This window comes from Loxodonta africana, chromosome 2 (assembly GCF_030014295.1).
Source record: "Loxodonta africana isolate mLoxAfr1 chromosome 2, mLoxAfr1.hap2, whole genome shotgun sequence".
NCBI lineage: Eukaryota > Metazoa > Chordata > Mammalia > Proboscidea > Elephantidae > Loxodonta > Loxodonta africana.
Genome location: NC_087343.1, coordinates 230,278,486 through 230,302,128, shown reverse-complemented (window position 1 = coordinate 230,302,128; position 23,643 = coordinate 230,278,486).

The following is a 23,643-nucleotide window of genomic DNA, read 5'->3' as shown; positions in this document are numbered from 1 at the left end:
TTAGAAGTGCTCCCTTCTCTTTTTGGAAGAGCTTGTGAAGGACTGGTATTAACTATTACTTAAATGTTTGGTGGAATTCACCAGTGAAGCCATCTGGGCCTGTGCTTTTCTTTGTGGTAAGTTTTAAAATTATTAACTCAATCACTTTATTTGTTATAGGCCCATTTAGATTTTCTATTTCTATTTTAGTCAGTTTAGTAAGTTTGTGTCTTTCTAGAAACTTCTTCCTTTCATCTAAGTCATCTCATTTGTTGGCATACGGTTATACATAGTATTACCTTAAACAAACAAACAAAAAACCATTGCCATCCAGCTGATTCTGACTCATAGTGACCCTATAAGACAGAGTAGAACTGCCCTATAGGGCTTCCAAGGACTGGCTGGTGGATTCAAACTGCCAACCTTTTGGTTAACAGCCACGCTCTTAACCATTGCACCACCAGGGCTCCTGGTATTACCTTAAAATCCTTTTTTTTTTCTGTAAGATCCATAATAATTTCCCTCTTTTAATACCGATTTTAACAACTTAAGTCTTCTCTCTTTATTCTGTTGTCAGTCTTGCTAAAGGTTTGTCAATTATGCTGAACTTTTCAAAGAACGAACTTTTAGTTTTATTGATTTTCTCTATTGTTTTTCTCTTCTCCACTTCATTGAGTTCCACTCTAATGTTTATTATTTTTACTCTTTCTGTTTGGTTGTGTTTAGTTTGTTCTTGTTCTAGCTACTTAAAGCGGAAGATTAGATTATTTATTTGAAAGCTTTTTTTTTTTTTTTCATGTAGGCTTTTAAAGCTGACACTTTACTTCCAAGACCTGTTTTAGCTGCATCCCCTGTGTTTTGGCATGATGGGTTTCCATTTGCATTCATCTCACAGTGTTCTATAACTTCTTATTGTTGTTGTTAGGTGCCATCAAGTCGGTTCCAACTCATAGCAACCCTACGTACACTACCAAGCATGATATCCTTCTGCAGGGACAGGTCCCTCCTGATAACATGTCCAAAGTATGTGAGACGGAGTGTCCCTATTCTCGCTTCTAAGGAGCATTCTGGCTGTACTTCTTCAAAGAAGTTCGTCTGGCAGTCCATGGTATATTCAATATTCTTCACCAATACCACTATTCAAAGGTGTCAATTCTTTGGTCTTCCTCATTCATCATTCAGCTTTAGCATGCATGTGAGGTGATTGAAAATACCATGGGTTGGGTCAGGTGAACCTTAGTCCTCAAAGTGACGTCCTTGCTTTTTAACACTTTGAAAAAGTATTTTGCAGCAGATTTGCCCAATGCAATGCATTGTTTGATTTCTTGACTACTGCTTCCGTGGGAATTGATTGTGGATCCAAGTAAAATTAAATCCTTGACAACTTCAATCTTTTCTCTGTTTATCATGATATTTCTTGTTGGTCCAGTTGTGAGGATTTTAGTTTTCTTTATGTTGAGGTGTAATCCATACTGAAGGCTGTAGTCTTTGACCTTCATCAGTAAGTGCTTCATGTTCTCTTCGCTTTCAGCAAGCAAAGTTGTGTCATCTACATATCACAGGTTGTTGATACATCTTCCTCCAATCCTGATGCCACATTCTTCTTCGTATAGTCCAGCTTCTCGGGTTATTTGCTCAGCATACAGATTGCATAAGTATAGTGAAAGGATACAACCCTGAGCACAGCTTTCCTGATCTTAAACCATGTAGTATCCCCTTGTTATGTTTGAAAGACTGCCTCTTGGTCTATATACAGGTTCCTCATAAGCACAGTTAAGTCTTCTGGAATTCCCATCCCCATTCAGCAACACACATGCCACCACGGTATGACAAACTGGCAGATGAGTGGTGGATTCTGTAATTTACCTTTTTGATATCTTCTTTGATCCATTAGTTATTTGGGAGTTTATTGTTTAATTTCCACACATTCATAAATTTTCTAGTTGACTTTCTTTTATTAATTTCAAATTTAATTATATTTTTATTAGAAAACCCACTTTTACGATTTTAATTCTTTTTAATTAATTGAGACTTGTTTTCTGACCTAGAATGCAATATATTCTGGAGAACGTTCCCAGTACTCTGGAGAATGCGTATTCTGCTGTTGTTGGATGGATACAGCACTGTTAGGTCTAACTGATTTATAGTGTTGTTGACAATCTTATAAATCCTCGTTGATTGTTGTATGGTGCAGTGAATTGCTTAATATGGCCCTCCTTTTTTTTTTTTATACCCATAGTTTTTGCAACTCCCACAGAAGGACTGCATGGGACCATGTAAATAAGCTGTATGGAACCTTAACGAGGTGCGGTGGCTGGTGCTGTGTGCTGGCTTAGCTAGGCCATGATACCCAGTATTGTGTGGTTGCCCTCCATTTTTGTGATCTGATGTAATTATCCTCCATTTTATGTGTTGCAAACCCTAACCTCTACATGTTAACAAGGCAGGATTAGTGTGAGGTGTATCCTGAGTCACACTCAAGTCCCACCCTTATTCAAGCCATACCCTTCCCTAGAGAATGGCCTATACCCTGCTCTGGCAGGGTTCTTTCTTTTTGTGTCTGGATCCTGCATCCAGCTTGTCATTTCTGACCTCCTGATCTTGGGTCTTGAGCCAGCAGCCTGCCATCTGACCTGCAAATTCTAGGATTTGCCAGCTTATGCAGTCCTGTGGGCCAGCAGCTTATCATTTGGCCTAATTTGTTAGCTTCCTCAGCCTTGTGAGCCAGCAGCCTGTCACCTGGACTGCAAATTTTGGTTCATCAGCCCCCATGGCCACATGAGTGAGGAGAAGCCTACGCCTGACCTACGGATTTGGGACTTGGCAGCCTCCACAACAACATGAGCCATTCCCCTGATACAGTGTATAAGTTCTTTGAGACATTTCAGCAAATTACGAAACCGAAAGATGGGAGGGAGAATACTGAGGGAAGGGGTAGTTGATGTTAAAGATAAAGGAGTGGTACAGCAATTTGGAAGAGTTGGACATTTGGGACATCATTAACCTCTACCTTATAGGAATCAGCTTTGTACTGATCCTTATAAATTATTCATTTAGTTGGACTACTTGTTTTATCCATTATTCCAAGTGGGTTATTAAAGTATCCAGCTATTATTATTCAATTGTCTACTTCTCCCTTCAATTCTAATGATTTTTGCTGCATGGATTTTGGAGCTCTGTTATTGGAGGCATGTATGTTTATAATTGTTGTATCTGCATGGTGAATTGGCCGTCTTATAACTTTTTAATGTCCCTTTTTATCTCTAGTAATAGTTTTTATTTTCAAGTATATTTTATCTGACATTATTATAGTCACTTCAGCTCTTTTATGGCTGCTGTTTGCATGGTATGTCTTTTTCCATTCTTTTCTTTTATCCTGTTTGCATTTTTTAATCTAAAATATGTCATTTGTGAACAACATGCAGTTTAATCTTGGGATTTTTGTTTCTGTTTAATCCAGTCTGACACTGTGCCATTTGATTGGACTAACTCATTCATATTTAATATTATTGTTAATATGGTTGAAATATTTCTGATATTTTGCTTTTAGTTTTCCATGTCTCAAACTTAGTTCCTTCTTCTGTTTCTCCTTATTATCTTCCATTGCATTAATTAAATGTTTACTAGTGTAACATTTTAATTCATTTAATAATATTTTAACTATATATTTTGATTTTCTTAGTGGTTGCTTGGGCTTACCGGAATCAACCTCAGGTTTATATTAACTTAAATCCGATCATATGTAGAAAACTTACTTCTAGTTCTGTCTCCTTCCTGCTTGTGATGCTATTATTCCTCTACATGTTAGAAATCCAACAATACATTGCTTTAATTATAAATTTATGTAATTTCACGTGTTTTAAAACAATCAAAAGATGAAAGGAGGGCAAGCATATAGTTATAAAGTTTTATATTAACTTTCTTATTTGCCTTCTGTCTTAATTTTCTTGGAAACCCTGGTGGTGTAGTGGTGAGGTGCTATGGCTGCCAACCAAAAGGTCAGCAGTTTGAATCCACCAGACGCTCCTTAGAAACTCTATGGGGGCAATTCTATTCTGTCCTGTAGGGTTGCTATGAGTTGAAATTGACTCAACAGCAACGTGTTTTGTTTTTTGTTTTTTAGTTTCCTAGTTCTGCTGTCACACAAATATCACAAGTGGGTGGTTTTAAAGAACAAAAATTTATTTTCTCACAGTTCTGAAAGCTACAAGTCCAAGTCAAGGTCTTGGCCATTTTGATTCCTTCTTTGTCAGTAGCCCCAGATGTTCCTTGGCTTCAAACTACACAAATTTATTCTTTTACAGTTCTGGAGGTCAGAAGTCTGAAACAAATCTTATGCAACTAAAATCAAGATATAGTCAGGGCTGGTTCCTTATGGAGACTCGAGGGGAGAATCAATTCTTTGTCTTCCATTGTCTATAGGATGCTGGCGCTCTTTGGCCTGTGGTCACATTACTCCCATCTCTTGTTTCTGTCATCACATATTCTTCAACTTACTCTCATCTCCTGCCTCCCTCTTTTAAGGGCCCTAGGATTACGTAGGGCCCACCCAAATAACCCAGAGTAATTTTCCCATTTCAAGATCCTTAACTTAATCACATCTGAAGAATCCCTTTTGTCACATAAAGTTACATTCACAGTTTCTGGGTTTATGATGAGGGCATCTCTGCGGGGGGCATTCTTCAGCCTAGCACAGGTTTGTAGATTACTATTTTTCATCAAATGTGGAAGTTTTCAACCAATATTTCTTTGAATATTTTCTCTGATCCTTTCTCTTTTCTCCTAATATTTCTGTTATGCATATTTGTTGCACATTTCTCTGAGGCTGTTTATTTTTCTTCATTTTTTTTCTATCTTCCTTCAGATTGCAGGAAAATTTTCTACTCTGCCGGCTCCGAGCTACTGTTGGGCTTCCCTAGTAGACTGTTATTTTTATCTCCAGGATTTAAATTTGGCTGCTTTTCATCATTTCCATGTATTCACAGCCTATGTTTGGGCAGACATTGTCATCTTACCTTCTTTTAATTCTTCCTACATGATTTTCTTTATTTTTTTGAATGTATTTATAATAGTTATTTTGATGTCTCTGTCTGCTGAGTGTGACATATGGGGCTTATTACCGAGTGATTTGTGTCCCCAACAATATGTGTTGTAAATCTTAACCCTTGTACCTGTGGTTATAATCCCATTTGGGGAAGGGTTTTATTTTCTGTGTTCACAAGGTAGTGTTAGTGCAGAATGTGTCTTGAGTCAGTCTCTTTGGAGATATAAAAAGAGCAGATTAAGCAATGACAGATGGGGGAAGATAGATACCATGCCACATGAAGATCACCAAGGAGCCAAGGAGCAAGGACCTCCCCCTAGAGCCAAAAGTGAGAGAAAGCCTCCCCCTAGAGCTGACACCCTAATTTTGGACTTCTCCTAAACTGTGAGAAAACAAACTTAGGTTTATTAAAGGCACTCACTTGTGGTATGTCTGTTATAGCAGCACTAAGAAACTAAGACAGGTCTCTTTTTTGTTTTTTTCTTGTGTATTGATCACATTTTCATGTTCCTTTATATATGTCATTTTTTTTGTTGTTCAAAGTTAGACATTTTAGGTAACATATTGTAGCAACTTTGGATACTGAATTTTTACACAGTAACACACATGTTGTATTTTTTTGCCAACTTTGCCCTCCCTCCTGTGAGGTATTTTCTTAAGCGTGCTATGCTAATATTTCACATGTTGCTGTAAAACATTAGTATAGCATACTTACAAAAATACCTCAGGGAGAGGGCACAGTTGGCAAAAAGTGTATAAAATGCGTGTTATTTGTGTAAAAATGCAATAGTCCCCTCACCCCCGGAATTGTTCCTGTTGTCGTTTGCAATGATGTCACTAGTGGAGTGCAGGGAGTATGGACCACACCTGATGACACTATCCGAGAGGGTGACACCAAAATGACTGTCTATAAAGTTTCTGTGTAGTGTTTCAGCAGAAATTTATTATTTTTTGTAAAAAATACCTCTGTACCCTAAATTCTCATAAAAAGACCAGACTTAATGGTCTGACTGAGACTAGAGGAATCCCGGTGGTCATGGTCCCCAAACCTTCTGTTGGCCCAGGACAGGAACCATTCCCGAAGAGAACTCATCAGACATGGAAGGGACTGGACAGTGGGCTGGAGAGAGATGCTGATGAAGAGTGAGCTACTTGTACCAGGTGGACACTTGAGACTGTGTTGGCATCTCCTGTCTGGAGGGGGGATGGGAGGGTAGAGAGGGTTAAAAACTGGTAAAATCGTCACGAAAGGAGAGACTGGAAGGAGGCAGCGGGCTGACTCATTAGGGGGAGAGTAAATGGGAGTATGGAGTAAGGGGTATATAGGCTTATGTGTGACAGACTGACTTGATTTGTAAACTTTCACTTAAAACACAATAAAAATTATTAAAAAAAATACCTCTGTAGTTAGTTATAATAACAAAAACATTTTTGTAAGCCTAGATTACATATGTCAATATACCTACAAGGCTAAAACTCTACGCCAATTTACTTTTCTAACCTTCTAATGTGGTCCGGTCAGAGCTGTCATTATTACCCAATCTCAATGTTGCTTTGAATCACGTGGTTTCGTCTGCACCTGTTACAAGCACGTACTGTTGCTTTCGGTGTTTTTATACTCATTGATTTTGTCAAATTTTCTGATGTTTTAGCTGCGATATTGTGGTAATTAGTATTTGCAAACGTGTATCAGTAACTTTTTTGTGAATGAAGTAGTAATTAATTAAAGGAACAGAAGGACTGACATACGAGACTTACCCTTTATGAGTAACATTAGTACAAAAAACATGGCTAGAGATTCTGTATGGTCTGGTACAGGGGGAGATCCATGGGGCGTCGGGGGATGACACCATGAGCTACCACACTGAGTAACACCGACCCTAGTGGCAACACTGTTTATCTGTTTAGGGACTTGTCTGGGCTAGTTCAGGGAAGTCTCTTTACCCTTCAGTGTTCTCCTCAGAGGACGCAGCCTTAGGCATGTGCAGTCTTCTTGACCAGCAGGGATGATTGGTTTTAGCAGGCTCTCTTTGACTATCTCTTTCTCTGATCATCCAATTAAGCTTCTGGCTGGTTGGCCTCTATTGGTATCACACCCAGCTGTTATCCTCTTCTAACTGCTACCTGGTCACTGTATTGTTTTTAACAACACCCTGGGGCATAAATCCACAGTCTGATCCAATTGAAGCCAGGGCCCTTGGCAGGAGCAGGATATTTACAGTCTTTGAGACTTGTTTCCAACCTCTCCCAGGCAGAATCTCTATGCTATGGAGCAGAAGCTGTGTGTAGGGAGAGTGTTGCTGCCCGGTTGCTGACACCACCCACTGTGGATCTCCCACAACCCAGAGACAAGAAGAATGGGATCTCCTGATCATTTACCGGCTGCTGGATCTACCCAGAATAGTTCTGCCCCAAGAAGCTGTTGATGGGAGCTGCTACTAGGCTGCTGCGACCACTCAGGTAGCTCTGCTGCAGTGCAGAAATGTACGGAGGAAGAACTGCACTCTTCACTGGTTGTCTGCTTACATCCTCCCTACATAGTGAAAAATGGGGATGGGTAATGGGCACTGCCTGGCTGCCGTGTTCAACATAGGCCTTTTGCAGCACAAAACTGTGGAAAAATGAGATATGCTATGGTTCACCAGTTATCAGATCCATCCTGACTGGCTCTGCCACCCCAGGAAACTGGGGAAGATGAGAACAGCAACTTGGTTGCCTACTCCCCTCAAACAGCAAGATAGAGCTGTGTGGGGATGGAAGTATGAACATAAATTTTCATTTCTCTGGAACATATGTGGAAACCCTGGTGGCGTAGCGGTTAAGAGCTATGGCTGCTAACCAAAGGATTGGCAGTTTGAATCCACCAGGCTCTCTTTTTTTGGAAAGTATGTCCAAAGGTGAAATTGCTGTGTGTTGTATAAATGAATCTAAAATGATCTCTGTGTATTGGCTCCAGGTGGTTTACCTCATAGCAAGCTGAGACCCTTAGCCAAAACAAGCCCATTGACATTAAACTCAAATTTGTATACATTCGATTGTTTTAATCAAAATAGCCCCAATAAGCAGATTTCTTAGGCTCTTAGACTTGTCTGATTTATATACCCCACAAAACTGCATCCAACAGTTTTGCCAGCCATAGATAAGATGAAACTCTGATAATAAGGACTCCCAGAGTCTTTCAGAGCCCTCTGACCCAGAGAATCCCCACCTTGCTGGAGAAGCACTCTGCTTAAGCACACCTAAGCTTTAACACCCCTCTCCTCCTTCTCAGGGTGCTCATGCCCTCTTCCTCTTCTCATGGCTCCGGGCACCACTTGCCTCTGGAAGGCCTCCTGCCATGGGGGACCAGCCCTAGCTTATGTTTGTCAGTTCATTGACCCTATAAAAATAGCTTGTTGTGCAATGTTTCTCTCAGGGTCATATGTTTCACTTCATCAGCCCTGAGCTCCCTCAAACCCACTACACTGGGTTGTAAGGTAAGGGCATGTTTCCTTTTATAAGAAACTGCCAACCTATTTGCCAGAGAGGCTGTACCATTTTATTTTCTCACTGGCAATCTGTGAAATACGCGAATTCTGCACATCCTCACCAACACTTGGTATTGTCACTATTTTTATATTAAACCAAAAACCAAACCCATGGCTTCGAGCCGTTGCTGACTCACAGCGGCCCTACAAGACAGAATAGAACTGCCCCATAAAGTTTCCAAGGAGTGGCTGGTAGATTTGAACTGCCGACCTTTTGGTTAGCAGCCGGCCTCTTAACCACTGCACCACCAAAACCAAAAACCAAACTCGTCGCTGTCGAGTCACCTCTGACTCATAGCAACCCTATATGACAGGATAGAACTGCCCCCCAGGGTTTCTGGGGTGCGGCTGGTGGATCCCAACTGCCAACCTTGTAGTCAGCAGCCAAGCTCTCAACCACGGCGTCACCAGGGCTCCATTTTTTATATTAGAAGTTCTAATAAGTGTGCAGTGATAGCTCATTGACTTAATGGCTAACAATAGTGAACATTTTATGTGATTATTTACCATCCGTATCTCCCCTTTGGTGAAAAGTCTGTTCATGTCTTTTGCAAATTACAATCGGGTTTTTTAATGTTGAGTTTTGAGAGTTCTTTATGTATTTAAGGTATGAGTCTTGCATCAGATATGTGGTTTGAAAATATTCTCTCCAGTCCGTACTTTCTTTTTTATCCTCTTGACAGAGTCTGCCACAGAGCAAACGTTTTTTAATTTTGGTGAAGTCCAATTTGTCAATATTTCCTTTAAGAGATCATGCTCTTGGCGCCATATCTAAGAACTCTTCATGTAGCCCTAGGTCCTAAAGATTTTTTTCCTATGTTTTCTTCGAAAGAATTATATAGATTTTTAACTTAAATTCATGGTCAATTTTTAAATAATTTGTATAAAGTGTGACTTTCCAGTCAACCTTTTTTTTTTTTTTTGCCTTTTGATTTCCAATTGCTGTAGCACACCATTTGTTGAAAAGGCTATAATTCTTCGACTTAAATGCTTTTATGCCTTTGTTAAAAATTATTTGGGTTTATATCGCGTGTATATTTCTGTTTTTCTGTTTTGTTCTATTAATCTATAAGTCTTTGCCCGCACCAATACCACACCATTTCGGTTATTTTAGCTATATGGTAAGCCCTAGCATTGCATAGAGTGATGCCTCTCACTTTTCTTTTTTTTCCAAAATTGTTTTAGGTATGCTAAGTCCATTGTTTTTATACATAAATTTTAGAAGAAGCTTGTCTATGTCTGTAAAAAATATTCCAAGATTTTTAAAAGAATTGTGTTAAATCTATAGATCATGCCTTGCATAATCCCTGGGACTGTGGGTATGCTGGATTTTACTCTATGTTATGTTATGTTATATGGCACAGTTGACCTTAAGATAGGGAGATTATCCTGGTGGGTCTGATCTAATCACACAAGCAGAGAGCTTTTTCCCAGCTGGTAGTAGAAGGGAAGGTTAGAGAGATTCAAACCACAAGAAAGATTCCATGCTCTGTTGCTGACTTGAACATAGCAAGGGCCATGTGAGGAATAACATGGGCAATCCTGAGGAGGTGAAAGTGGCCCCTGGCTGGCAGCCAGCAGGGAAACAGTCCTACAGCTTCAAGAATTTTAATCCTACCAACAACAAGAATGAGCTTGGAAGTGAATTTTCCCCAAAGCCTCCAGCGAGAACTCAGTCTGGCCAATACTTTGATGCTGGTCCTGTGATACCCTGAGCAGAAAACTCAATCACACCATTCTGGACTTCTGACCTATAGAATTGTGAGATAATAAATATTTTTCTAAGCCGCTAGTTTCGTGGTAATTTGCTATGCACCAATAGAAAACTAACACAGATTTCAGTACTAAGATTGGGCTACTTACTTAATAAATACCTAAAACGTGTGAGTGGGTTTGGAATCAGGCGGTGGGCAGAGACTGGGAAAATTTTGAGGAACATGATAAAAAATGCCTAGATTTCGCTGAAGAGAATGATAGTAGAAATATGGATGTTGAGAACGTTGCTGGTGGAGACATTATTGGAAACTGGAAGAAGGAGGATCCTTACAATGTAGTGGCAGACGTGTAGCAAAATTGCACCCTTCAGTGATGTGGAAAGCATAACTTACAAGCAAGGAACTTGAGGAGACTTCCAAACAAAGTATCCCAGTCCTGGCTCCTTGCTGCTAACAGGAAAATGCAAGAGGAGAGATAAATTGAGAAAAGATCTGTTAAACAAAAAGAAACAGAGTTTATTGATTTTGTAAATTCTCATCCACAGTCTTGCTTGTATCAGTAGTTTGTTTCCTTTATATTACTAAATGGTATTCCATACTGTCCTAGTCATCTATTGCTGCTATAACAGAAACACCACAAGCGAATGACTTTAACAAAGAAAAATTTATTTCCTCACTCTAATGTAGGCTAAAAGTCTACATTCAGGGTACTGGCTCCAGGGGAAGGCTTTCTCTTTCTGACGACTCTGGTGGAAGGTCCTTGTCCTCAATCTTTCCCTGGTTGAGGAGCTTCTCAGGTGCAGGGACCTCGGCCCCGAAGGACACACTCTGCTTGTGGTGCTGCTTTCTTGATGGTATGAGGTCCCCTGTCTCTCTGTTTGTTTTGCTCTTTTAAGTCTCAAGAGATTGCCTCAAGTCGCAATCCAGTCTTGCAGACTGGGTCCTGCCTCACTAACACAACTGTTAATGAGAGAGGCCTCATTAACACCATACAGCAGGGTTTACAGCAAATAGGAAAATCACACAATACCAAGAATCATGGCCCAACCCAATTGACACACACATTTTTTGGGGGAGATAATTCAATCCATGACACATACCATAATTTTTTCTGCATTCAGCAGTTGAAGGACATTTGGATTGTTTACTTTTTTGGCAATTATGAATAAAGCTGCTATAAACATTTGTGTAAGGTGTTTGTACAAACACAAATTTCCATTTCCTTTTTGTATCTAAGTGTGGAATCGCTGGGTCGTATGGTAAGTATATACCTTAAAAATAGACAGCAAACTACCAAATTAATTCCAAAGTGGTGATACCATTTTGCATTCCCACCAAAAAAAAAAAAAGGTTAAGAGTTCCAGTTGCTCTGCATCTTTACCAACACTTAGTGATATCAGTAGCGTAGCATGTAGTATGTGTAATATGGTGGTATCATATTGTGGTTTTAATATGCGTTTTCCTAACAATTAGTGATGTTGAGCAGCTTTTCTTTGCTTAATGGTCATCTGTATGTGTTCTTTGGTGAAGTGTCTTGAAATCTTTTGGCAATTTTCTTTTCTTTTTTGTTGTTGTTGGATACAAGTCCTCTATCAGACATGTGTTTCAAAATTATTTTCCTGCAGGTTATCTTTTCATTTTTTTGCAGTGTCTTTCTAAAAGCACACATTTTTAATGAAGTCCAGTTTATCAATTTAAAATGTTTATTGGCTGTGCTTCTGGCAGTGTGAGTTCTTTACCTAAGACATGGACACAACAACTTTCTGCTATTTTTTTGTAGAAGTTTTATAATTTTAGGTATTACATTTTGGTCTATGATCCATTTTGTGTTCATTTTAGTACATGGTATGAAGTAGCATAACAATGATTGTAAGGATGGCTCAGGACCAGGCAGTGTTTCTGTTGTGCATAGGATTGCTGTGAGTCAGAACCGACTCAACAGCACCTAACAATAACAACAACAACATGAAGTAGGGGTAGATGTTCTTTTAATTTTTTTTAATACAGATGTCCAGTTGTTTCAACAGCATTTGATGAGAAGGCTACCCTTTCTCCATTGAATTGACTTTTCATCTTTGTCAAAAATCAATTCATTTACTGACCATACATACTTTAGGACTCTATTCTGTGTTGCTTATCTAGGTGTCTGTCCTTTCACCAGTCCTACACGGCCTTGATTACTGTTTTTGATACTGTCAAGTCAGCTCCCTTACTCAAGCCAACACCATGTACAACAGAACAAAATGTTGCTTGGTCCTGCACCACCTTCACAATCATTGGTATGCTTCAGATCACTGTGTAGTGTCTTCCAATCTAGGGAGCTCATCTTCCAGCACTGTATTAGACGATAGTCTGTTGTTATCTATCGGGTTTTCACTGGCTAATTTTTGGAAGTAGATCACCAGGCCTTTCTTCCTAGTCTGTCTTAGTCTGGAAGCTCCACTGAAACCTTCCCACCATGGGCGGCCCTGCTGGTATTTGAAATACCAGTGCCGTAGCATCCAGCATCACAGCAACACAAAAGTCACCACAGTACAACAAACAAATAGAGGGTGGTGATTGATTACTGTAACTTTATAGTAAGTCCTGAAAATAGTGTTGGCCTTCCATCTATATTCTTCTTTTTCAAAAGTGTTTTGGTTATTCTAGTTCCTTTTTTGACTTTCAATACAAATTTTAGAATCACCTTGCCAATTTCTACAAGAAAAAAAAAGTTTGCTGGGATTTTCATTAGGATTGTGTTGAATCTATAGATCAATCTAGACAAAAATTGCCATCTTAAGCTATAGTAAGAGTTTTGATTCATGAACAAGGTATATTTATTTAAGTTTCCTTTGTTTTATTTTATCATAAACATCAGTCAATATTCAGATATTGCATTTTTTAAATATTCATACCTAAGTTTTTTTTGCTATTATAGTTTTGTTTTGCTTTCTCTTTACTTTCAATTTCCAATTGTTCATTGCTAGTACATTTTTTTTTTTTTTTAGTACATGGAAATACAATTGATATTTGTATACTGCAATCTTGTGAAGCTCACTTATTTTTTTCTGATGGGTTTTTAATAAATTCTTTGAGATTTTCTGTGTGAAAAAATCATCAGAATAGAGATTCATTTCTTCCTTTCTAACCTGTATGCATTTTATTTCCTTTATCTTTCTTTGTTGCACTGACTAGAAACTCCAAGACAATGCTGAATAGGACTGGTGAGAGTGGACAGCTCTGTCTTATTTCTGACCTTAGGGGGGAAAGCACTAAGACGGATATGAGCTACAAATATAGATGTTTTGGAGAACCCCACTTTTTATACTGATTTCCAACTTTAAGCTATTGTAGTCAGTGCACAAGACCTGTCTTACATAAAAATTTATAACTTGTTGAGCTATCCCTTGTGGCTTGGTTAACAAGTTACTGTCCATTCAATTCTCATTCACGACAACCCCATGTGTCAGAGAACTGTGTTCCATAGGGTTGCCAGTGGCTAATTTTTTGGAAGTAGGTCTTCAGGCCTTTCTTCCAAGGATCAAAACACCCCCATGTTGATGTCTTGACACAACCAAAGTCACCCCCTTTCTTGGGATGGGAGCAATTCCTGAATTGAGTGATACCTAGTCTTAGGCTTCATGCAATTTGGAGTTGCAAATTGGAAATGAAGTACATTTATAGATATATAAATAAGAATACTATTTTCGCTGTACATGTTGGACTGAGATTTGTAACTATTAACATTGGGGAAAATATACACATTTTTTTCAAACACGGTTAGAATATTTTCAAAGTAAGTGTCTATAACCAAGCAACAGGAGTCCCTGGGTGGTGCAAATGGGCAGTGCACCCAGCTGCTAACCAAAAGTTTGGGAGTTCAAGTCCACCCAGAATTGGTGTACAGATACTAACTGCTTTGTGTGTAATCTAGGCTGGGTTCTCTAGAGAAGCAAAACCGGTAAAGTGTGTGTGTATATGTATATGCTACAGCTGCTAACCAAGCGGTTGGCAGTTCAGATCTGCCAGGCGCTCCTTGGAAACTCTATGGGGCAGCTCTACTCTGTCCTATAGGTTCGCTTTGAGTCAGAACCGACTCGATGGCAGTGGGTTTTTTTTTTTTGAAATATATATTTACATCAAGGAAATGTCTCATGTGGTTGTAGGGAATGGAAGGTCCCAAGTCCATGGGTCAGACAGGAGACTTCTCCTGCCTCATAGACTGCAGAGACTGATGAATCCCAAGATCGGCTAGGCAAGACAACAGGTAAGCTGCCAGCTCAAGTCCGAAGAACCAGAGGTCAGGCAAAAAGCTGCAGGATCCCAAGTGAGCAAAAGTCCACAAGCCTTGCCAGAAAATCCACATATATTGGATGCAGGCCACACCCCCAAGGAAACTCGCTTTCAACTGATTGACTACTCACAGCAGATCCCATAATGGAGGTGATCACATTACATCAAATCTCATCATGGAGATTATTACATCATTATAAGACTGCCAAACTACATCATAACTGCCAAACCACTGAGAATCATGGCCCAGCCAAGTTGACACACAACCTTAACGATCACAGTCCACCCCTTGTCTACTTGGCACCTGTACACATCTCCATAAACCGTACATATTCTGTGAATGAAGACAATTATAAAGTCATATTTGCACCTAACATGATACAACTAACATGCATACAAATGAAAACACACTAGCCCTGTTTACATCTTGTATTTTATAGGTGAAGAAAAGAAAAATATTTGGTGCATACATGCAAGGAAGAAATACTCATAACAACTACAGTCTTCATTTCTGCAACTGGTCACGTGGTTGTAACTGGTACTCAGAAGTACTTTCTATCACCACCCATTCCACATTTCCTTTGCCCTCAACAAGCACCTAAGTTGGTCGTGGTTCTTTGCCTGGGGGGATGACCCAAACCTTCATTTCTGAAGGGTCTGGGCCGTTAGTAGTCATGTCAGAATTGAGTTGCTGTAGTTTTCTATTGATTTTAACCACAAAGCATGGTAGTAGTAAGAGATACCCTAAGGGATCTCCTGCATTCCAGACATACTCTTCTTTGCCTACATTATGTAATATCAATCCGATTTCCTCTTGGTAATCAGGATCAATCACACCAGCCAGTATGGTAACTCCCTTCTTTGCCTGTTGATCCAGAGGCATAAGAAGCCAAAAGTGGCCAGGTGGCATTTTTAGCCTACAATTCAATGGAATAGGTGAAGTTTTTCCAGGTGAGAGCATTCCTTACTTTGGAAGTAAGAACTCTAGACTTTCAGAGTATAGGGTTGTGCGGAAAGAAAGCAAAAATTTTGCCAAAGGGTCACTAGGGATAATAGTGACTGGTGCCATTCACATTTTCACCCCTTGATTCCAGGGCCCATGAATCCCGGGTATTGGAGAAACACCATCATATATTGGTTGCTGGTTTAGAGTGTGTACAGCCTCCTGGAAAACATTGCTCCAATGCTGCAAGGTATTACTGCCTAGCTGGCATTGTAATTGTGTCCTTAGAAGGCCATTGCATTATTCTGCCAAGCCAGGCCAGCTCCTCTGGGATGATGGAGAACATGGTAAGACCAGTGAATTCCATGATTGTAGGCCCACTGCCACACTTCATGTGCTGTGAAGTGAGTTCCTTGATCTGAGGTGATGCTGTGCGGGACACCACGACGGTGGATAAGGCAGTCTGCAAGTCCATGGATGGTAGTTTTGGCAGAAACATTGTGGGTACGGAAGGTAAATCCATAACCAGAGTTAAGTGTCTATTCCAGTAATAACAAAACACTGCCCTTTCTATGATGGAAGTGGTCCAATGCAATCAACCTGCCACCAGGTTCCTGGCTAACACCTCAAGGAATGGTGCCATATTGGGACTTAATGTTGGTCTTTGCTGCTGGCAGGTTGGATACTCAGCAGTGGCTGTAGCCAAGTCAGCCTTGGTGAGTGGAAGTCCATGTTGCTGAGCTCATGCATGACCTCCATCCCTGCCACCATGACCACTTTGTTCACAAGCCAACTGGGCAATGATGGTGTGCCTAGGGAAAGAGGATGACTGGTTTTCATAGAATGTATCATCCTATCCACTTGATTGTTAAAATCCTCCTCTGCTGAGGTCATCCTTGGGTGAAGATTCACATGAGACACAAATATCTTCATTTCCTTGGCCCATTCGGAGAGATCTGTCTACATACTAGTTCCCCATACCTTCTCATCTCCGATTTTCCAATCATGTTCCTTCCAAGTCCCTGACCATCTAGCCAAACCATTGGCCACAGCCCATGAATCAGTATACAATTGCAAATCTGGCCATTTCTCCTCCCAAGCAAAATGAACAACCAGGTGCACTGCTCAAAGTTCTGCCCATTGGGAGAATTTTCTGTCACCACTGTCCTTCAGGGAGGTCCCGGAAAGGGGCTGTAGGGCTGCCACTGTCCACTTTCGAGTGATGCCTCTATATCGCGCAGAACCATCTGTAAACCAGGCATGAGTTTTCTCTTCCTCAGTCAGCTGATCACAAGGAACTCCCCATGAGACCATAAATGCAGACTGGGAGATGGAAGGCAACGTGACAGGAGTGGAAATCATGGTCATTTGGGCCACTTTCTCATGCAACTTACTTGTGCCTTCAGGTCTTGCTCAGATGTGGTCTCATATAAACCACTTCCATTTAATGATAGAGTACCTCTGTGCAGGTACAACTTTATGGCTCTGTGGGTCAGAAAACACCCTGCTCATGATGGGAGGCTCAGATTGCATGATGACTTGGTGGCCCATGGTTAAGTGTTCAGTCACTACTAAGGGCCAGTAGCAAGCCAAAAGCTGTTTCTTAAAGAGAGAGTAGTTATCTGCAGAGGATGGCAGCACTTTGCTCCAAAATTCTAAGGGTCTGCGCTGTAATTCACCAGTAGGGGCCTGCCAAAGACCCCAAACAGCATCTCTATCTGCCACTGACACTTCAAGATCAGCTGCATCATGTGGCCCAAATGGCAAGGCTGCTTGCACAGCAGACTGAACCTGTTGCAGAGCCTTCTCTTGTTCTGTGCCCCACTCAGAACTAGCAGCTTTTTGAGTCCCTCGATAAATAGACCAGATAGCAAAGAGGCCCACTAGGCTTTGTGTCTCTTTTTGGTTGTGGGAGGAGCTAGATGCAATAACTTATCCTTCACTTTCAAAGGAATGTTACAACATGCCCCACACCACTGGACCCCTAGAAATTTCACCAAGGTGGAAGGTGCCTGAATTTTTGTTGGATTAATTTCCCACCCCCTACAATGTTTCACCAGTAAGTCCAGAATCATTGACACTTCTTCCTTACGAGGTCCAATCAGCATAATGTCATCAATGTAATGGACCAGTGTATTGTCTTGTGGAAGGGAAAGGCCATCAAGTTCCCTGTGGACTTAATTATGACACAGGGGTAGAGCGTTGATATACTATTGAGGTAGGACACTGCATGTGTATTGTTGGCCTTGCTAGCTGAAAGCAAACTGCTTCTGGTGGTCCTTTGAAACAGGTATGGAGAAAAAGGCATTAGCCAGATCAATAGTTGCATACAAGGTACGAGGCGATGTATTAATTTGCTCAAGCAATGAAACCACATCTGGAACAGCAGCTGCAATTTGAGTCACCACCTGGTTAAGTTTACAAAAATCCAATGTCGTTCTCCAAGATCCATCTGTGTTTTACACAGGCCAAATAGGTAAGTTGAATGGGGATGTTGTGGGTATCACCACCTCTGCATCCTTCAAGTTCTTAATGGTGACAGTAGGAACCTCTGCAATCCCTCCAGGAATGTGGTATTGATTTTGGTTTACTATTTTCCTAGGTAGAGGCAGTTCTAATGGCTTCCACTTGGATTTTCCTACCCTAATAGCCTTTACTCCACTTGTCAAGGATCGAATATGGGTGTTCCACTAGTTGCTGAGTGTATCTATTCCAATTATGTATTCTGGAAATGGGGAAATCACTACAGGATGGTTTTGGGGACCCAATGGACCTATTGTGAGACAGACATGAGCTAAGACTCCATTAATAACTTGACCTGCATATGTCCCCACTCTGACTGGTAGGCCACAGTGATGTTTTGTGTCTTCTGGAGTTAGTGTCAGTTCACAGGCTGTATCCAGCAATCCCTGAAAAGTCTGATTATTTCCTCTTCCCCAATGAACAGTTACTCTTGTAAAAGTCGTAGATTCCTTTGGGGAAGGCTGAGGGAAAGATTAACAGTATCAGTTTTTGGCAGTGTAGCGAAGTCTTTCCTCAAAGGGACCTGGCACCCCCTTCATTCGAGGGTTGTAGGTCTGTAAACATGTTCATGTCTGGGAATTGACTGAGAGGGTGTGTGACTCTCTATTCTTTCATATCGAATTAGACTTCCATTAACTTGACCTAGAATTTTTCCATTTGTACAAGTCAAATATTTAGTAGGTTTCCCATCTATTTCACTCCTAGGGACACCACGACTCAGTAGCCAAAGCCACAAGTCCATGTGAGTCAGACTATTCTGATTACTGCTTTGACTCCTTTGTCCATTATGGTAGCTTGCCCACTTTGTTGATTGAGTGCCGCCATTCGGCTTCTACCATCACAGAGTCCCATTGTAGTTAGGTGTCTTAAGTCAGTTAGGGTAGTTTCCACTGTCAAGCCTGACTTATATAAAATAGCGATCACGACAGTCTTTACGAATTTGTTCCTTATCATTGTGGTTAAATGTGTGTCCTCTGGGCACTCCACCACTCCATGTGTGGGTCTAACCTGATAAACCCACTTTAACATGTCAATTCCCCTAAGCCTTTGGCTACCTTCTTCTACAGTATACCAAGGCAGGTTTGATGTTTCAACTTGATTTAGTGTAGGACACAGTGTGATGTATGTTTCAGTGACCCAACCGAATGGACATGCCCTATTTTATTTGTGAATTTATCAGTTGGTGAGTATCTGAGTTGTGTACACTTTGACACTATTATGAATAATGTTCTTATGAAAATATTTCCCATTCTATAATTATTTTTTCACATTTTTATGGTATTCTCTGAAGCACAAAATTTTCATTTTGATGGAGTCCAATTTATTACCATGTGCATAGTAGTGCATCATAAAGTCCTGGTGCATGAATACAGAAAGACACAATGTCACCTCTATGTACCACCATGTGCATAATAGGTGCACAACTAAAGTCCTGGCGCATGAACGCTGGATGACAGTTGTGTCACCCTGAAGTATCATTATGTGCATAGTATGTGCGCAGTAAAGCCTGGTCCATGAATGCAGGAAGACTGGAATTTCACTCTAATAATATTTCTAGCACCTGCATTTTCAAAGCAGTGGCTTTCTTAGGTTGTAGCTCTCATCTCATGGTTTTCCTCAGAGAAAGAAGAAAGAGGAGAATGCTTTCCTGTAATTCACTGTTCCTGAACTGTTCTACCGGAGAACATTTCACCGTTGTTCCATGAAGCTAAGCTTCCTTAAAAAAAAAAAAAAAAAAAAAAAGCTTCCTTAGATCCCAATAAACGTAGGTGAACTTCTCTGAGGAAATCCCTCACACATCCAGAAGGACATGCTCTGCACAGATGAGCTTTCTAATATGAAGAGTACTTCTGAAGTAAGTGGCACTAGGTTTGGGAGATGGTGAAATTGTTGTTGTTGTTAGGTGACGTCACATCGGTTCTGACTCATACCGACCCTGCACACCACAGAACGAAACACTGCCTGTCCTGTGCCATGCTCACAATCATTATGTTTGAGCCCATTGTTGCAGCCACTGTATGAATCCATCTTATTGAGGGTCTTTCTTTTTTCTGCTGGCCCTGTAAGTGGTGAAATTGGCTATAGCAAAAACGGCAAGTTGAATCTAGTGTTTTTCAAGCATTTTATTTATTTTGAGTCTAGTTGGGTGGCACAGATCAGAAGCTCTGGCCCACAGGTCCTTCAGGAGTACATGCAAAGATGCAGGTAGACAAGGACAAGCGGGAAGAAATGGCAGAAGCCCCATCGGGCTGCACCGCATCCTGTGCACTCCAGCGTTGCCTAGAGCAGCATAGGACTCTCCTCAGGCCTGTTTACTGGGGACTTCAGGGAGAGCTGCACCTTTGGGGACAGCCAGGTGCACACACTTTTGCTCCAAAGGCTCTCTGCTCTCAGTGGTTTCTGCTTTGCAGGACAGAGTTGGAGATGCTACCTGCCTGCAAGCACAGAGACCTAACTCCTGGACTTCCAGAATCTTTATCTATTAACAAATGAGGTGAGCCAGCAATGTAAAGGCAAACGCTTCTGGGCCAGAAGTATCTGGAAAGTGGCAAATGGAGCTGCTTCCCACATCAACATGGTCTGTCCGGGTACAGTCCTTAATTGGCTACCAGTGGAGTGACCAACGGACATTTGGATTTTTTGGTCAGTAGGTTTCTTGTGATGTCTTTGCCGGGCTTTGTTATCAGGGTAATGCTGGCCTCATAGAGTGAGTTAGAAAGTGTTCCCTCTTCTACATTTTTGGAAGAGTTTCAGAAGGCTTGGTGTTAATTCTTCTTAAATTTTTGGTAGGAATCACTAATGAAGCCATCTCGTCCTAGACTTTTCTTTGTTGGGAGGTTTTTTAAATTGTAGATTCAATCTCTTTACATGTTATAGGTCTGTTCAGATTATCTATTTCTTTTTGAGTCAGTTTCGGTAGTATGTGTGTGTGTAGGAGTTTGCCCATTTCATCTAGGTTATCTCATTTGTTGGCATAAAATTGTTCATGGAGTTCTCTTATAATCCCTTTTATTACTATACAGTGTGTAGTCATGTCCTCACTTCCATATCTGATTTTAGAAATTTGAGTCTTTTCCTTAGTCAGTTTAGCTAAAGCTTTGTTAGTTTTATTGAGCTCTTCTAAGAGCCAGCTTTTAGTTTTGTTGATCCTATTGTTTTTCTATTCTGTATTTTGTTTATCTCCTCTCTAATCATTATTGTCTTCTTCCCTCTGTTAACTTCGATTTAGTTTGGTCTTTTTTTTTATTCCCCCTAGTTCTTTAAGGTGTAAAGTTAGCTTACTGATTTAAGATCTTCTTTCCTGGTGGAGGTGTTCACAGCTGTACGTTTCCTGCTGGGCACTGGTTTTCTTGCATTGCATAAGTTCGGATCTGTTGAATTTTAGTATTTATTTCTCTTTAAGAATTTTCTACTTTATCTTATGATTTCTTCTTTGACCCATTGGTTGCTTAAGAGTGTGTTATTTAATTTCCACATGTTTGTGAATTTTCCAGTTATCCTATTATTGATTTTCAGCTTCATTTCATTGTGGTTGAAGAAAATATTTTAGATTATTTCTGTCTTTTAAAATGTATTAAGACTTGGTTGTGGCCTAGTTTGTGGTCTATCCTGTAGAGTGTTTCTTGTGAATTTGAGGATGTGTATTCTGCTGTTTTTTGTTGGCGTGTTCTATATATGTCTGTTAGGTCTAGTTGATTTACACTGTGGTTCAAGCTCCCTATATCCTTATTGATCTTCTGTCTAGTTGTTCTATCCACTATTGAAAGTGGTGTACTGAAGTCTCTATTGTTGTAGAACGGTCTAGTTCTTCCCTCAGTTTTGTCAATGTGTGCTTCATTTATTTTGGGGCTCTACTGTTAGGTGTATATATGTTTATAATAGTTACATCTTCTTGATGAATTGAGCTTTTTATCAACATATAATGTCCTTATCTGTGTCTTATAACAGTTTTTCATTTAAAATCTATTTTGTCTGATATTAATGTAGCCATACCAGGTCTCTTTTGGTAACTATTTGACTGAAGTGTCTTTTTTCCATCCTTTCACTTTCAACCTATTTGTGTCTTTGAATCTAAAGAGAGTCTTTTCTTAACAACATGTAGTTGGATCATGTTTTTTATTCACCTTGCCAATCTTTAACTTTTAACTGAAAAATTTAATCCATTTGCATTTGAACTAATTAATGATAAGGAAGGACTTATTTTTGCCATTTTCTATCAGTTTTCTACATGTCATATCTTTTTTGTTCCTAAGCTCTTCCATTATTGCCTTCTTTTGTGTTTAATTGATTTTCTTGTAGTGTTCCATTTTGATTCCCTTCTGATTTTTTTTTTTTTTGTTGTTGCCTGTTTTTGAGTTGTTTTCTTAGTGGTTATCCTAGGGATTAGAATACACCTCTTAAACTTGTAACAATACAGTGTGAATTAATACAAACTTAACCTCATTAGTATACAAAAACTTTGCTCCTATGCAACTCCACCCCTCCCCCTTATGCCATTATTGTCACAAATTACATCTTTAATATATTGTTTGTCCATTAATATATGCTTATAATTTTTGTTTTATACATTTGTATTTTAAATCTTGCTTGATAAAGTAGAAGGTCAGTGAAAAAGAGGAAGACCCTCAACAAGATGTATTGATGCAGTGGCTGCAAAAATGGGCTCAAACGCAGCAACAATTGTGAGGATGGTGCAGGCCTGGCACTGTTTCATTTAGTTGTTCAGAGGGTCATTATGACTCAGACCCAACTTGATGGCACCTAACAACAGGAAAAAAAGGAGGAGTTACACACAAAAAAATACAATAATACTGGCTTTATTTATACAGTCACCTTTACCAGTGCTCTTTATTTCTTCATATGGCTTTGAGATTCTGCCTAGTTTCCTTTCATTTCTGCCTAGAGAACTCCCTTTGGCGTTTCTTGTAAAGACAGTCTACTAGTGAAAAGCGCACCCAGGTTTTTTTGTTTCTTTTTTGATTAGATATGTCTTAATTTCTTCTTCATTTTGGAAGGATATTTTTGCGGATACAGAATTCTTGGTTGACAAGTATTTTTCTTGCAGCATTTGGCCTCCATGATTTCTGGGGAGAAATAGATGCTTAATCTTATTGAGGATCCTTTGAGCATGAAGAATCACTTTTCTCTTGCTGCTTTAAGGATTACTTTTTGTCCTTCACTTTCAACAGTTTGACTATAAAGTGTCTTGGTGAATCTCTTTGTCTCTGTCTTAATTGGGGCTTGTGGAACTTCTTGGATGTGTAGATGTATGCCTTTTATCACATTTGGGAAGATTTTGCCCATTATTTCTTCAAGTATTCTTTCTTCCTGTTCATATTTTTCCTCTAGTTCTGGAAATTCTATTAGGCTTATTTGGTACACTCAATGGTGTCCTACAGGCCTTTTAGGTTCCCTTCATTTTACTTCATTCTTTTTTCTTTCTGTACTTCAGACTGAGTCATCTCAGTTGACCTATCTTCAAGCTCACTGATTCTTTCTTCTGTTTGCTCAAGGCTATTATTGAGGCCATCTAGTAAATTTTTCATTTGAGTTACTGGACTTCTCAACTCAAATTTCCACTTGATTCCTTTTTATAATTTAACTTTATTAATATTCTTTTAGTTAAGACATCAATCA